Consider the following 15885-nt stretch of genomic DNA (forward strand, 5'->3'; position numbering starts at 1 on the left):
GACAGTATTAATAACTACAACCAGGTCCTTCTCCCTCACCTACAGTAAGACACTATTAATAACTACAACCAGGTCCTTCTCCCTCACCTACAGTAAGACACTATTAATAACTACAACCAGGTCCTTCTCCCTCACCTACAGTAAGACACTATTAGTAACTACAACCAGGTCCTTCTCCCTCACCTACAGTAAGACACTATTAATAACTACAACCAGGTCCTTCTCCCTCACCTACAGTAAGACACTATTAATAACTACAACCAGGTCCTTCTCCCTCACCTACAGTAAGACACTATTAATAACTACAACCAGGTCCTTCTCCCTCACCTACAGTAAGACACTATTAATAACTACAACCAGGTCCTTCTCCCTCACCTACAGTAAGACAGTATTAATAACTACAACCAGGTCCTTCTCCCTCACCTACAGTAAAACACTATTAATAACTACAACCAGGTCCTTCTCCCTCATCTACAGTAAGACAGTATTAATAACTACAACCAGGTCCTTCTCCCTCACCTACAGTAAGACACTATTAATAACTACAACCAGGTCCTTCTCCCTCACCTACAGTAAGACACTATTAATAACTACAACCAGGTCCTTCTCCCTCACCTACAGTAAGACACTATTAATAACTACAACCAGGTCCTTCTCCCTCACCTACAGTAAGACACTATTAATAACTACAACCAGGTCCTTCTCCCTCACCTACAGTAAGACAGTATTAATAACTACAACCAGGTCCTTCTCCCTCACCTACAGTAAGACACTATTAATAACTACAACCAGGTCCTTCTCCGTCACCTACACTACAGTAAGACACTATTAATAACTACAACCAGGTCCTTCTCCCTCACCTACAGTAAGACACCATTAATAACTACAACATTTACATTTACATTTAAGTCATTTAGCAGACGCTCTTACGGTCCTTCTCCCTCACCTACAGTAAGACAGTATTAATAACTACAACCAGGTCCTTCTCCCTCACCTACAGTAAGACAGTATTAATAACTACAACCAGGTCCTTCTCCCTCACCTACAGTAAGACAGTATTAATAACTACAACCAGGTCCTTCTCCCTCACCTACAGTAAAACACTATTAATAACTACAACCAGGTCCTTCTCCCTCACCTACAGTAAGACACTATTAATAACTACAACCAGGTCCTTCTCCCTCACCTACATTAAGACACTATTAATAACTACAACCAGGTCCTTCTCCCTCACCTACAGTAAGACACTATTAATAACTACAACCAGGTCCTTCTCCCTCACCTACAGTAAGACACTATTAATAACTACAACCAGGTCCTTCTCCCTCACCTACAGTAAGACAGTATTAATAACTACAACCAGGTCCTTCTCCCTCACCTACAGTAAGACACTATTAATAACTACAACCAGGTCCTTCTCCCTCACCTACACTACAGTAAGACACTATTAATAACTACAACCAGGTCCTTCTCCCTCACCTACAGTAAGACACTATTAATAACTACAACCAGGTCCTTCTCCCTCACCTACAGTAAGACAGTATTAATAACTACAACCAGGTCCTTCTCCCTCACCTACAGTAAGACACTATTAATAACTACAACCAGGTCCTTCTCCCTCACCTACACTACAGTAAGACACTATTAATAACTACAACCAGGTCCTTCTCCCTCACCTACAGTAAGACACTATTAATAACTACAACCAGGTCCTTCTCCCTCATCTACAGTAAGACACTATTAATAACTACAACCAGGTCCTTCTCCCTCACCTACAGTAAGACACCATTAATAACTACAACATTTACATTTAAGTCATTTAGCAGACGCTCTTACCAGGTCCTTCTCCCTCACCTACAGTAAGACAGTATTAATAACTACAACCAGGTCCTTCTCCCTCACCTACAGTAAGACAGTATTAATAAATACAACCAGGTCCTTCTCCCTCACCTACAGTAAGACACTATTAATAACTACAACCAGGTCCTTCTCCCTCACCTACAGTAAGACACTATTAATAACTGCAACCAGGTCCTTCTCCCTCACCTACAGTAAGACACTATTAATAACTACAACCAGGTCCTTCTCCCTCACCTACAGTAAGACACTATTAATAACTACAACCAGGTCCTTCTCCCTCACCTACAGTAAGACACTATTAATAACTACAACCAGGTCCTTCTCCCTCACCTACAGTAAGACAGTATTAATAACTACAACCAGGTCTTTCTCCCTCACCTACAGTAAGACACTATTAATAACTACAACCAGGTCCTTCTCCCTCATCTACAGTAAGACAGTATTAATAACACAACCAGGTCCTTCTCCCTCAAATACAGTAAGACACTATTAATAACTACAACCAGGTCCTTCTCCCTCATCTACAGTAAGACAGTATTAATAACTACAACCAGGTCCTTCTCCCTCACCTACAGTAAGACAGTATTAATAACTACAACCAGGTCCTTCTCCCTCACCTACAGTAAGACACTATTAATAACTACAACCAGGTCCTTCTCCCTCACCTACAGTAAGACACTATTAATAACTACAACCAGGTCCTTCTCCCTCACCTACAGTAAGACACTATTAATAACTACAACCAGGTCCTTCTCCCTCACCTACAGTAAGACACTATTAATAACTACAACCAGGTCCTTCTCCCACAACTACAGTAAGACACTATTAATAACTACAACCAGGTCCTTCTCCCTCACCTACAGTAAGACACTATTAATAATTAATAACTACAACCAGGTCCTTCTCCTCACCTACAGTAAGACACTATTAATAACTACAACCAGGTCCTTCTCCCTCACCTACAGTAAGACACTATTAATAACTACAACCAGGTCCTTCTCCCTCACCTACAGTAAAACACTATTAATAACTACAACCAGGTCCTTCTCCCTCATCTACAGTAAGACAGTATTAATAACTACAACCAGGTCCTTCTCCCTCACCTACAGTAAGACACTATTAATAACTACAACCAGGTCCTTCTCCCTCACCTACAGTAAGACACTATTAATAACTACAACCAGGTCCTTCTCCCTCACCTACAGTAAGACACTATTAATAACTACAACCAGGTCCTTCTCCCTCACCTACAGTAAGACACTATTAATAACTACAACCAGGTCCTTCTCCCTCACCTACAGTAAGACACTATTAATAACTACAACCAGGTCCTTCTCCCTCACCTACAGTAAGACAGTATTAATAACTACAACCAGGTCCTTCTCCCTCACCTACAGCAAGACAGTATTAATAACTACAACCAGGTCCTTCTCCCTCACCTACAGTAAGACACTATTAATAACTACAACCAGGTCCTTCTCCCTCACCTACAGTAAGACACTATTAATAACTACAACCAGGTCCTTCTCCCTCATCTACAGTAAGACAGTATTAATAACTACAACCAGGTCCTTCTCCCTCACCTACAGTAAGACAGTATTAATAACTACAACCAGGTCCTTCTCCCTCACCTACAGTAAGACACTATTAATAACTACAACCAGGTCCTTCTCCCTCACCTACAGTAAGACACTATTAATAACTACAACCAGGTCCTTCTCCCTCACCTACAGTAAGACACTATTAATAACTACAACCAGGTCCTTCTCCCTCACCTACAGTAAGACAGTATTAATAACTACAACCAGGTCCTTCTCCCTCACCTACAGTAAGACACTATTAATAACTACAACCAGGTCCTTCTCCCTCACCTACAGTAAGACACTATTAATAACTACAACCAGGTCCTTCTCTCCTCACCTACAGTAAGACACTATTAATAACTACAACCAGGTCCTTCTCCCTCACCTACAGTAAGACACTATTAATAACTACAACCAGGTCCTTCTCCCTCACCTACAGTAAGACACTATTAATAACTACAACCAGGTCCTTCTCCTCATCTACAGTAAGACAGTATTAATAACTACAACCAGGTCCTTCTCCCTCACCTACAGTAAGACACTATTAATAACTACAACCAGGTCCTTCTCCCTCACCTACAGTAAGACACTATTAATAACTACAACCAGGTCCTTCTCCCTCACCTACAGTAAGACACTATTAATAACTACAACCAGGTCCTTCTCCCTCACCTACAGTAAGACACTATTAATAACTACAACCAGGTCCTTCTCCCTCACCTACAGTAAGACAGTATTAATAACTACAACCAGGTCCTTCTCCCTCACCTACAGTAAGACACTATTAATAACTACAACCAGGTCCTTCTCCCTCACCTACAGTAAGACACTATTAATAACTACAACCAGGTCCTTCTCCCTCACCTACAGTAAGACACTATTAATAACTACAACCAGGTCCTTCTCCCTCACCTACAGTAAGACACTATTAATAACTACAACCAGGTCCTTCTCCCTCACCTACAGTAAGACACTATTAATAACTACAACCAGGTCCTCTCTCACCTACCTCACCTCCCTCACAGTAAGACACTATTACCAGGTAACTACTCAACAGTAGGTCCCAGGTCTCCCTCACCTACAGTAAGACAGTATTAATAACTACAACCAGGTCCTTCTCCCTCACCTACAGTAAGACACTATTAATAACTACAACCAGGTCCTTCTCCCTCACCTACAGTAAGACACTATTAATAACTACAACCAGGTCCTTCTCCCTCACCTACAGTAAGACACTATTAATAACTACAACCAGGTCCTTCTCCCTCACCTACAGTAAGACACTATTAATAACTACAACCAGGTCCTTCTCCCTCACCTACAGTAAGACAGTATTAATAACTACAACCAGGTCCTTCTCCTCACCTACAGTAAGACACTATTAATAACTACAACCAGGTCCTTCTCCCTCACCTACAGTAAGACACTATTAATAACTACAACCAGGTCCTTCTCCCTCACCTACAGTAAGACACTATTAATAACTACAACCAGGTCCTTCTCCCTCACCTACAGTAAGACACTATTAATAACTACAACCAGGTCCTTCTCCTCACCTACAGTAAGACACTATTAATAACTACAACCAGGTCCTTCTCAGTAAGACCTCACCTACAGTAAGACAGTATTAATAACTACAACCAGGTCCTTCTCCCTCACCTACAGTAAGACACTATTAATAACTACAACCAGGTCCTTCTCCCTCACCTACAGTAAGACACTATTAATAACTACAACCAGGTCCTTCTCCCTCACCTACAGTAAGACACTATTAATAACTACAACCAGGTCCTTCTCCCTCACCTACAGTAAGACAGTATTAATAACTACAACCAGGTCCAGGTCCTTCTCCCTCACCTACAGTAAGACACTATTAATAACTACAACCAGGTCCTTCTCCCTCACCTACAGTAAGACACTATTAATAACTACAACCAGGTCCTTCTCCCTCACTACAGTAAGACAGTAAGACACTATTAATAACTACAACCAGGTCCTTCTCCCTCACCTACAGTAAGACACTACAGTAAGACACTATTAATAACTACAACCAGGTCCTTCTCCCTCACCTACAGTAAGACACTATTAATAACTACAACCAGGTCCTTCTCCTCACCTACAGTAAGACACAGTAAGACACTATTAATAACTACAACCAGGTCCTTCTCCCTCACCTACAGTAAGACACTATTAATAACTACAACCAGGTCCTTCTCCCTCACCTACAGTAAGACACTATTAATAACTACAACCAGGTCCTTCTCCCTCACCTACAGTAAGACACTATTAATAACTACAACCAGGTCCTTCTCCCTCACCTACAGTAAGACACTATTAATAACTACAACCAGGTCCTTCTCCCTCACCTACAGTAAGACACTATTAATAACTACAACCAGGTCCTTCTCCCTCACCTACAGTAAGACAGTATTAATAACTACAACCAGGTCCTTCTCCCTCACCTACAGTAAGACACTATTAATAACTACAACCAGGTCCTTCTCCCTCACCTACAGTAAGACACTATTAATAACTACAACCAGGTCCTTCTCCCTCACCTACAGTAAGACATTAATAACTATTAATAACTACAACCAGGTCCTTCTCCCTCACCTACAGTAAGACACTATTAATAACTACAACCAGGTCCTTCTCCCTCACCTACAGTAAGACAGTATTAATAACTACAACCAGGTCCTTCTCCCTCACCTACAGTAAGACAGTATTAATAACTACAACCAGGTCCTTCTCCCTCACCTACAGTAAGACACTATTAATAACTACAACCAGGTCCTTCCTCACCTCACCTAGGTCCTTCTCCCTCAGTAAGACACTATTAATAACTACAACCAGGTCCTTCTCCCTCACCTACAGTAAGACACTATTAATAACTACAACCAGGTCCTTCTCCCTCACCTACAGTAAGACACTATTAATAACTACAACCAGGTCCTTCTCCCCTCACCTACAGTAAGACACTATTAATAACTACAACCAGGTCCTTCTCCCTCACCTACAGTAAGACACTATTAATAACTACAACCAGGTCCTTCTCCCTCACCTACAGTAAGACACTATTAATAACTACAACCAGGTCCTTCTCCTCACCTACAGTAAGACACTATTAATAACTACAACCAGGTCCTTCTCCCTCACCTACAGTAAGACACTATTAATAACTACAACCAGGTCCTTCTCCCTCACCTACAGTAAGACACTATTAATAACTACAACCAGGTCCTTCTCCCTCACCTACAGTAAGACACTATTAATAACTACAACCAGGTCCTTCTCCCTCACCTACAGTAAGACACTATTAATAACTACAACCAGGTCCTTCTAATAACTCACCTCACCTACAGTAAGACAGTATTAATAACTACAACCAGGTCCTTCTCCCTCACCTACAGTAAGACACTATTAATAACTACAACCAGGTCCTTCTCCCTCACCTACAGTAAGACAGTATTAATAACTACAACCAGGTCCTTCTCCCTCACCTACAGTAAGACACTATTAATAACTACAACCAGGTCCTTCTCCCTCACCTACAGTAAGACACTATTAATAACTACAACCAGGTCCTTCTCCCTCACCTACAGTAAGACACTATTAATAACTACAACCAGGTCCTTCTCCCTCACCTACAGTAAGACACTATTAATAACTACAACCAGGTCCTTCTCCCTCACCTACAGTAAGTAAGACACTATTAATAACTACAACCAGGTCCTTCTCCTCACCTACAGTAAGACACTATTAATAACTACAACCAGGTCCTTCTCCCTCACCTACAGTAAGACACTATTAATAACTACAACCAGGTCCTTCTCCCTCACCTACAGTAAGACACTATTAATAACTACAACCAGGTCCTTCTCCCTCACCTACAGTAAGACACTATTAATAACTACAACCAGGTCCTTCTCCCTCACCTACAGTAAGACACTATTAATAACTACAACCAGGTCCTTCTCCCTCACCTACAGTAAGACACTATTAATAACTACAACCAGGTCCTTCTCCCTCACCTACAGTAAGACACTATTAATAACTACAACCAGGTCCTTCTCCCTCACCTACAGTAAGACAGTATTAATAACTACAACCAGGTCCTTCTCCCTCACCTACAGTAAGACACTATTAATAACTACAACCAGGTCCTTCTCCTCACCTACAGTAAGACACTATTAATAACTACAACCAGGTCCTTCTCCCTCACCTACAGTAAGACACTATTAATAACTACAACCAGGTCCTTCTCCCTCACCTACAGTAAGACACTATTAATAACTACAACCAGGTCCTTCTCCTCACCTACAGTAAGACACTATTAATAACTACAACCAGGTCCTTCTCCCTCACCTACAGTAAGACACTATTAATAACTACAACCAGGTCCTTCTCCCTCACCTACAGTAAGACACTATTAATAACTACAACCAGGTCCTTCTCCCTCACCTACAGTAAGACACTATTAATAACTACAACCAGGTCCTTCTCCCTCACCTACAGTAAGAACTATTAACAACCAGGTCCTTCTCCCTCACCTACAGTAAGTAAGACACTATTAATAACTACAACCAGGTCCTTCTCCCTCACCTACAGTAAGACACTATTAATAACTACAACCAGGTCCTTCTCCCTCACCTACAGTAAGACACTATTAATAACTACAACCAGGTCCTTCTCCCTCACCTACAGTAAGACACTATTAATAACTACAACCAGGTCCTTCTCCCTCACCTACAGTAAGACACTATTAATAACTACAACCAGGTCCTTCTCCCTCACCTACAGTAAGACACTATTAATAACTACAACCAGGTCCTTCTCCCTCACCTACAGTAAGACACTATTATTAATAACTAGGTCCTTCTCCCTCACCTACAGTAAGGTCCCAGGTCTTCTCCCTCACCTACAGTAAGACACTATTAATAACTACAACCAGGTCCTTCTCCCTCACCTACAGTAAGACACTATTAATAACTACAACCAGGTCCTTCTCCCTCACCTACAGTAAGACACTATTAATAACTACAACCAGGTCCTTCTCCCTCACCTACAGTAAGACACTATTAATAACTACAACCAGGTCCTTCTCCCTCACCTACAGTAAGACACTATTAATAACTACAACCAGGTCCTTCTCCCTCACCTACAGTAAGACAGTATTAATAACTACAACCAGGTCCTTCTCCTCACCTACAGTAAGACACTATTAATAACTACAACCAGGTCCTTCTCCCTCACCTACAGTAAGACACTATTAATAACTACAACCAGGTCCTTCTCCCTCACCTACAGTAAGACACTATTAATAACTACAACCAGGTCCTTCTCCCTCACCTACAGTAAGACACTATTAATAACTACAACCAGGTCCTTCTCCCTCACCTACAGTAAGACACTATTAATAACTACAACCAGGTCCTTCTCCCTCACCTACAGTAAGACAGTATTAATAACTACAACCAGGTCCTTCTCCCTCACCTACAGTAAGACACTATTAATAACTACAACCAGGTCCTTCTCCCTCACCTACAGTAAGACACTATTAATAACTACAACCAGGTCCTTCTCCCTCACCTACAGTAAGACACTATTAATAACTACAACCAGGTCCTTCTCCCTCACCTACAGTAAGACACTATTAATAACTACAACCAGGTCCTTTCTCCCTCACCTACAGTAAGACACTATTAATAACTACAACCAGGTCCTTCTCCTCACCTACAGTAAGACACTATTAATAACTACAACCAGGTCCTTCTCCCTCACCTACAGTAAGACACTATTAATAACTACAACCAGGTCCTTCTCCCTCACCTACAGTAAGACACTATTAATAACTACAACCAGGTCCTTCTCCCTCACCTACAGTAAGACAGTATTAATAACTACAACCAGGTCCTTCTCCCTCACCTACAGTAAGACACTATTAATAACTACAACCAGGTCCTTCTCCCTCACCTACAGTAAGACACTATTAATAACTACAACCAGGTCCTTCTCCCTCACCTACAGTAAGACACTATTAATAACTACAACCAGGTCCTTCTCCCTCACCTACAGTAAGACACTATTAATAACTACAACCAGGTCCTTCTCCCTCACCTACAGTAAGACACTATTAATAACTACAACCAGGTCCTTCTCCCTCACCTACAGTAAGACACTATTAATAACTACAACCAGGTCCTTCTCCCTCACCTACAGTAAGACCTACAGTAAGACACTATTAATAACTACAACCAGGTCCTTCTCCCTCACCTACAGTAAGACACTATTAATAACTACAACCAGGTCCTTCTCCCTCACCTACAGTAAGACACTATTAATAACTACAACCAGGTCCTTCTCCCTCACCTACAGTAAGACACTATTAATAACTACAACCAGGTCCTTCTCCCTCACCTACAGTAAGACAGTATTAATAACTACAACCAGGTCCTTCTCCCTCACCTACAGTAAGACACTATTAATAACTACAACCAGGTCCTTCTCCCTCACCTACAGTAAGACACTATTAATAACTACAACCAGGTCCTTCTCCCTCACCTACAGTAAGACACTATTAATAACTACAACCAGGTCCTTCTCCCTCACCTACAGTAAGACACTAATAACTACAACCAGGTCCTTCTCCCTCACCTACAGTAAGACACTATTAAACCAGGTCCTTTCTCCCACACCTACAGTAAGACACTATTAATAACTACAACCAGGTCCTTCTCCCTCACCCAGTAAGACACTATTAATAACTACAACCAGGTCCTTCTCCCTCACCTACAGTAAGACAGTATTAATAACTACAACCAGGTCCTTCTCCTCACCTACAGTAAGACACTATTAATAACTACAACCAGGTCCTTCTCCCTCACCTACAGTAAGACACTATTAATAACTACAACCAGGTCCTTCTCCCTCACCTACAGTAAGACACTATTAATAACTACAACCAGGTCCTTCTCCTCACCTACAGTAAGACACTATTAATAACTACAACCAGGTCCTTCTCCCTCACCTACAGTAAGACACTATTAATAACTACAACCAGGTCCTTCTCCCTCACCTACAGTAAGACACTATTAATAACTACAACCAGGTCCTTCTCCCTCACCTACAGTAAGACACTATTAATAACTACAACCAGGTCCTTCTCCCTCACCTACAGTAAGACACCTAGTTAATAACTACAACCAGGTCCTTCTCCCTCACCTACAGCAAGACAGTATTAATAACTACAACCAGGTCCTTCTCCCTCACCTACAGTAAGACACTATTAATAACTACAACCAGGTCCTTCTCCCTCACCTACAGTAAGACACTATTAATAACTACAACCAGGTCCTTCTCCCTCACCTACAGTAAGACAGTATTAATAACTACAACCAGGTCCTTCTCCCTCACCTACAGTAAGACACTATTAATAACTACAACCAGGTCCTTCTCCCTCACCTACAGTAAGACACTATTAATAACTACAACCAGGTCCTTCTCCTTCACCTACACTACAGTAAGACACTATTAATAACTACAACTAGGTCCTTCTCCCTCACCTACAGTAAGACACTATTAATAACTACAACCAGGTCCATCTCCCTCACCTACAGTAAGACACTATTAATAACTACAACCAGGTCCTTCTCCCTCACCTACAGTAAGACACTATTAATAACTACAACCAGGTCCTTCTCCCTCACCTACAGTAAGACACTAGGTCCTTCTCCCTCACCTACAGTAAGACACTATTAATAACTACAACCAGGTCCTTCTCCCTCACCTACAGTAAGACACTATTAATAACTACAACCAGGTCCTTCTCCCTCACCTACAGTAAGACACTATTAATAACTACAACCAGGTCCTTCTCTCCTCACCTACAGTAAGACACTATTAATAACTACAACCAGGTCCTTCTCCCTCACCTACAGTAAGACACTATTAATAACTACAACCAGGTCCTTCTCCCTCACCTACAGTAAGACACTATTAATAACTACAACCAGGTCCTTCTTCACCCTCACCTACAGTAAGACACTATTAATAACTACAACCAGGTCCTTCTCCCTCACCTACAGTAAGACAGATAACTACAACCAGGTCCTTCTCCCTCACCTACAGTAAGACACTATTAATAACTACAACCAGGTCCTTCTCCCTCACCTACAGTAAGACACTATTAATAACTACAACCAGGTCCTTCTCCCTCACCTACAGTAAGACAGTATTAATAACTACAACCAGGTCCTTCTCCCTCACCTACAGTAAGACACTATTAATAACTACAACCAGGTCCTTCTCCCTCACCTACAGTAAGACACTATTAATAACTACAACCAGGTCCTTCTCCCTCACCTACAGTAAGACACTATTAATAACTACAACCAGGTCCTTCTCCCTCACCTACAGTAAGACACTATTAATAACTACAACCAGGTCCTTCTCCCTCACCTACAGTAAGACACTATTAATAACTACAACCAGGTCCTTCTCCCTCACCTACAGTAAGACAGTATTAATAACTACAACCAGGTCCTTCTCCCTCACCTACAGTAAGACACTATTAATAACTACAACCAGGTCCTTCTCCCTCACCTACAGTAAGACAGTATTAATAACTACAACCAGGTCCTTCTCCCTCACCTACAGTAAGACACTATTAATAACTACAACCAGGTCCTTCTCCCTCACCTACAGTAAGACAGGTCCTTCTCCCTCACCTACAGTAAGAATATTAATAACTACAACCAGGTCCTTCTCCCTCACCTACAGTAAGACACTATTAATAACTACAACCAGGTCCTTCTCCCTCACCTACAGTAAGACACTATTAATAACTACAACCAGGTCCTTCTCCCTCACCTACAGTAAGACACTATTAATAACTACAACCAGGTCCTTCTCCCTCACCTACAGTAAGACACTATTAATAACACTACAACCAGGTCCTTCTCCCTCACCTACAGTAAGACACTATTAATAACTACAACCAGGTCCTTCTCCCTCACCTACAGTAAGACACTATTAATAACTACAACCAGGTCCTTCTCCCTCACCTACAGTAAGACACTATTAATAACTACAACCAGGTCCTTCTCCCTCACCTACAGTAAGACACTATTAATAACTACAACCAGGTCCTTCTCCCTCACCTACAGTAAGACACTATTAATAACTACAACCAGGTCCTTCTCCCTCACCTACAGTAAGACACTATTAATAACTACAACCAGGTCCTTCTCCCTCACCTACAGTAAGACACTATTAATAACTACAACCAGGTCCTTCTCCCTCACCTACAGTAAGACACTATTAATAACTACAACCAGGTCCTTCTCCCTCACCTACAGTAAGACACTATTAATAACTACAACCAGGTCCTTCTCCCTCACCTACAGTAAGACACTATTAATAACTACAACCAGGTCCTTCTCCTCCTCACCTACAGTAAGACACTATTAATAACTACAACCAGGTCCTTCTCCCTCACCTACAGTAAGACAGTATTAATAACTACAACCAGGTCCTTCTCCCTCACCTACAGTAAGACACTATTAATAACTACAACCAGGTCCTTCTCCCTCACCTACAGTAAGACACTATTAATAACTACAACCAGGTCCTTCTCCCTCACCTACAGTAAGACACTATTAATAACTACAACCAGGTCCTTCTCCCTCACCTACAGTAAGACACTATTAATAACTACAACCAGGTCCTTCACCTCCCTCAGGTCCTTCTCCCTCACCTACAGTAAGACACTATTAATAACTACAACCAGGTCCTTCTCCCTCACCTACAGTAAGACACTATTAATAACTACAACCAGGTCCTTCTCCCTCACCTACAGTAAGACACTATTAATAACTACAACCAGGTCCTTCTCCCTCACCTACAGTAAGACACTATTAATAACTACAACCAGGTCCTTCTCCCTCACCTACAGTAAGACACTATTAATAACTACAACCAGGTCCTTCTCCCTCACCTACAGTAAGACAGTATTAATAACTACAACCAGGTCCTTCTCCAGGTCCCTCACCTACAGTAAGACACTATTAATAACTACAACCAGGTCCTTCTCCCTCACCTACAGTAAGACACTATTAATAACTACAACCAGGTCCTTCTCCCTCACCTACAGTAAGACACTATTAATAACTACAACCAGGTCCTTCTCCCTCACCTACAGTAAGACACTATTAATAACTACAACCAGGTCCTTCTCCCTCACCTACAGTAAGACACTATTAATAACTACAACCAGGTCCTTCTCCCTCACCTACAGTAAGACACTATTAATAACTACAACCAGGTCCTTCTCCCTCACCTACAGTAAGACACTATTAATAACTACAACCAGGTCCTTCTCCCTCACCTACAGTAAGACACTATTAATAACTACAACCAGGTCCTTCTCCCTCACCTACAGTAAGACAGTATTAATAACTACAACCAGGTCCTTCTCCCTCACCTACAGTAAGACACTATTAATAACTACAACCAGGTCCTTCTCCCTCACCTACAGTAAGACACTATTAATAACTACAACCAGGTCCTTCTCCCTCACCTACAGTAAGACACTATTAATAACTACAACCAGGTCCTTCTCCCTCACCTACAGTAAGACACTATTAATAACTACAACCAGGTCCTTCTCCCTCACCTACAGTAAGACACTATTAATAACTACAACCAGGTCCTTCTCCCTCACCTACAGTACCAGGTCCTTCTCCCTCACCTACAGTAAGACACTATTAATAACTACAACCAGGTCCTTCTCCCTCACCTACAGTAAGACACTATTAATAACTACAACCAGGTCCTTCTCCCTCACCTACAGTAAGACACTATTAATAACTACAACCAGGTCCTTCTCCCTCACCTACAGTAAGACACTATTAATAACTACAACCAGGTCCTTCTCCCTCACCTACAGTAAGACACTATTAATAACTACAACCAGGTCCTTCTCCCCCTCACAGTACAGTAAGACACTACCTTAACTATTAATAACTACAACCAGGTCCTTCTCCCTCACCTACAGTAAGACACTATTAATAACTACAACCAGGTCCTTCTCCCTCACCTACAGTAAGACACTATTAATAACTACAACCAGGTCCTTCTCCCTCACCTACAGTAAGACACTATTAATAACTACAACCAGGTCCTTCTCCCTCACCTACAGTAAGACACTATTAATAACTACAACCAGGTCCTTCTCCCTCACCTACAGTAAGACACTATTAATAACTACAACCAGGTCCTTCTCCCTCACCTACAGTAAGACACTATTAATAACTACAACCAGGTCCTTCTCCCTCACCTACAGTAAGACACTATTAATAACTACAACCAGGTCCTTCTCCCTCACCTACAGTAAGACACTATTAATAACCTACAACCAGGTCCTTCTCCCTCACCTACAGTAAGACACTATTAATAACTACAACCAGGTCCTTCTCCCTCACCTACAGTAAGACACTATTAATAACTACAACCAGGTCCTTCTCCTCACCTCACCTACAGTAAGACAGTATTAATAACTACAACCAGGTCCTTCTCCCTCACCTACAGTAAGACACTATTAATAACTACAACCAGGTCCTTCTCCCTCACCTACAGTAAGACACTATTAATAACTACAACCAGGTCCTTCTCCTTCACCTACAGTAAGACACTATTAATAATAGGTCCTTCTCCTTCACCTACAGTAAGACACTATTAATAACTACAACCAGGTCCTTCTCCCTCACCTACAGTAAGACACTATTAATAACTGCAACCAGGTCCTTCTCCCTCACCTACAGTAAGACACTATTAATAACTACAACCAGGTCCTTCTCCTTCACCTACAGTAAGACAGTATTAATAACTACAACCAGGTCCTTCTCCCTCACCTACAGTAAGCGGACAACATACGGGCTGACAGTCAGTGGTGACATTGAGAGAGAGAATTTTTAAAAAGCTACATTGTAGTCACTTCTATTACTTCAAATGGACTTGTGGCCTATTTGTACTTATAACATTTATCTTACGTTTGGAGTGGGACAAATCCAACTGCTTTGCAAAGCTATACCTACTTCATCACACCTTATCATCGGCGTCTTCCGTAACATGCAACACTTTGACCCACTGCTCCCACCATTGTGTAAAATGCTCTTTTTGACAAGGATTTGAGGGGACACAAAGTAAATGAGGATGGCAGATTTGAATTACAGCTTATTCCTGCAATAGAGCCATAATCATTATGCTTAATTCTATGTAAAATGTTCATTTTTCTGCATATTTAAGCATTCCTCTTGGAGCTGTCTGTATCCTGCTGACTGATGGTTCTTTTTTAAAGGAACCAAATATGCTTATCTGCATCTCTGCTAAAATCTGGGTAAAATATTGAAAGGAATGCGAGTCTTATTCAGTATATAGTTATTGC

General features: G+C 41.5%; 1 protein-coding gene and 2 long non-coding RNA genes across 9 annotated transcripts in view; 1 reads left to right on the top strand and 2 right to left on the bottom strand.

Annotated features, from left to right (window-relative positions):
• The window catches only part of LOC118358569 (cytosolic arginine sensor for mTORC1 subunit 1-like), a 38719-nt gene that overhangs the window by 13094 nt on the left and 9740 nt on the right, over positions 1-15885 (bottom strand). The window lies entirely within an intron of this gene.
• LOC127911742 (uncharacterized) lies at positions 24-10712 on the top strand. Of its 4 annotated transcripts, XR_008079145.1 has the most exons (4): positions 24-168; positions 1840-2175; positions 6138-6185; positions 10698-10712. It is a non-coding gene; the product is annotated as an uncharacterized LOC127911742 (long non-coding RNA). The 4 variants fall into 4 exon arrangements; XR_008079144.1 differs by lacking the exon at positions 10698-10712 and having other exon boundaries at positions 6138-6240; XR_008079143.1 differs by lacking the exons at positions 6138-6185; positions 10698-10712 and adding an exon at positions 3429-3534.
• LOC127911741 (uncharacterized) lies at positions 66-15107 on the bottom strand. 4 transcript variants are annotated; one of them, XR_008079138.1, is made up of 4 exons: positions 12892-13160; positions 5050-5198; positions 4522-4756; positions 66-183 (listed from the first exon to the last, which is right to left on the bottom strand). It is a non-coding gene; the product is annotated as an uncharacterized LOC127911741 (long non-coding RNA). The 4 variants fall into 4 exon arrangements; XR_008079141.1 differs by lacking the exons at positions 66-183; positions 12892-13160 and adding exons at positions 2058-2190; positions 14971-15107 and having other exon boundaries at positions 5050-5241; XR_008079139.1 differs by lacking the exon at positions 66-183 and adding an exon at positions 2058-2190 and having other exon boundaries at positions 12892-13162.

This window comes from Oncorhynchus keta, chromosome 25, assembly GCF_023373465.1.
Source record: "Oncorhynchus keta strain PuntledgeMale-10-30-2019 chromosome 25, Oket_V2, whole genome shotgun sequence".
Classification (NCBI taxonomy): domain Eukaryota; kingdom Metazoa; phylum Chordata; class Actinopteri; order Salmoniformes; family Salmonidae; genus Oncorhynchus; species Oncorhynchus keta.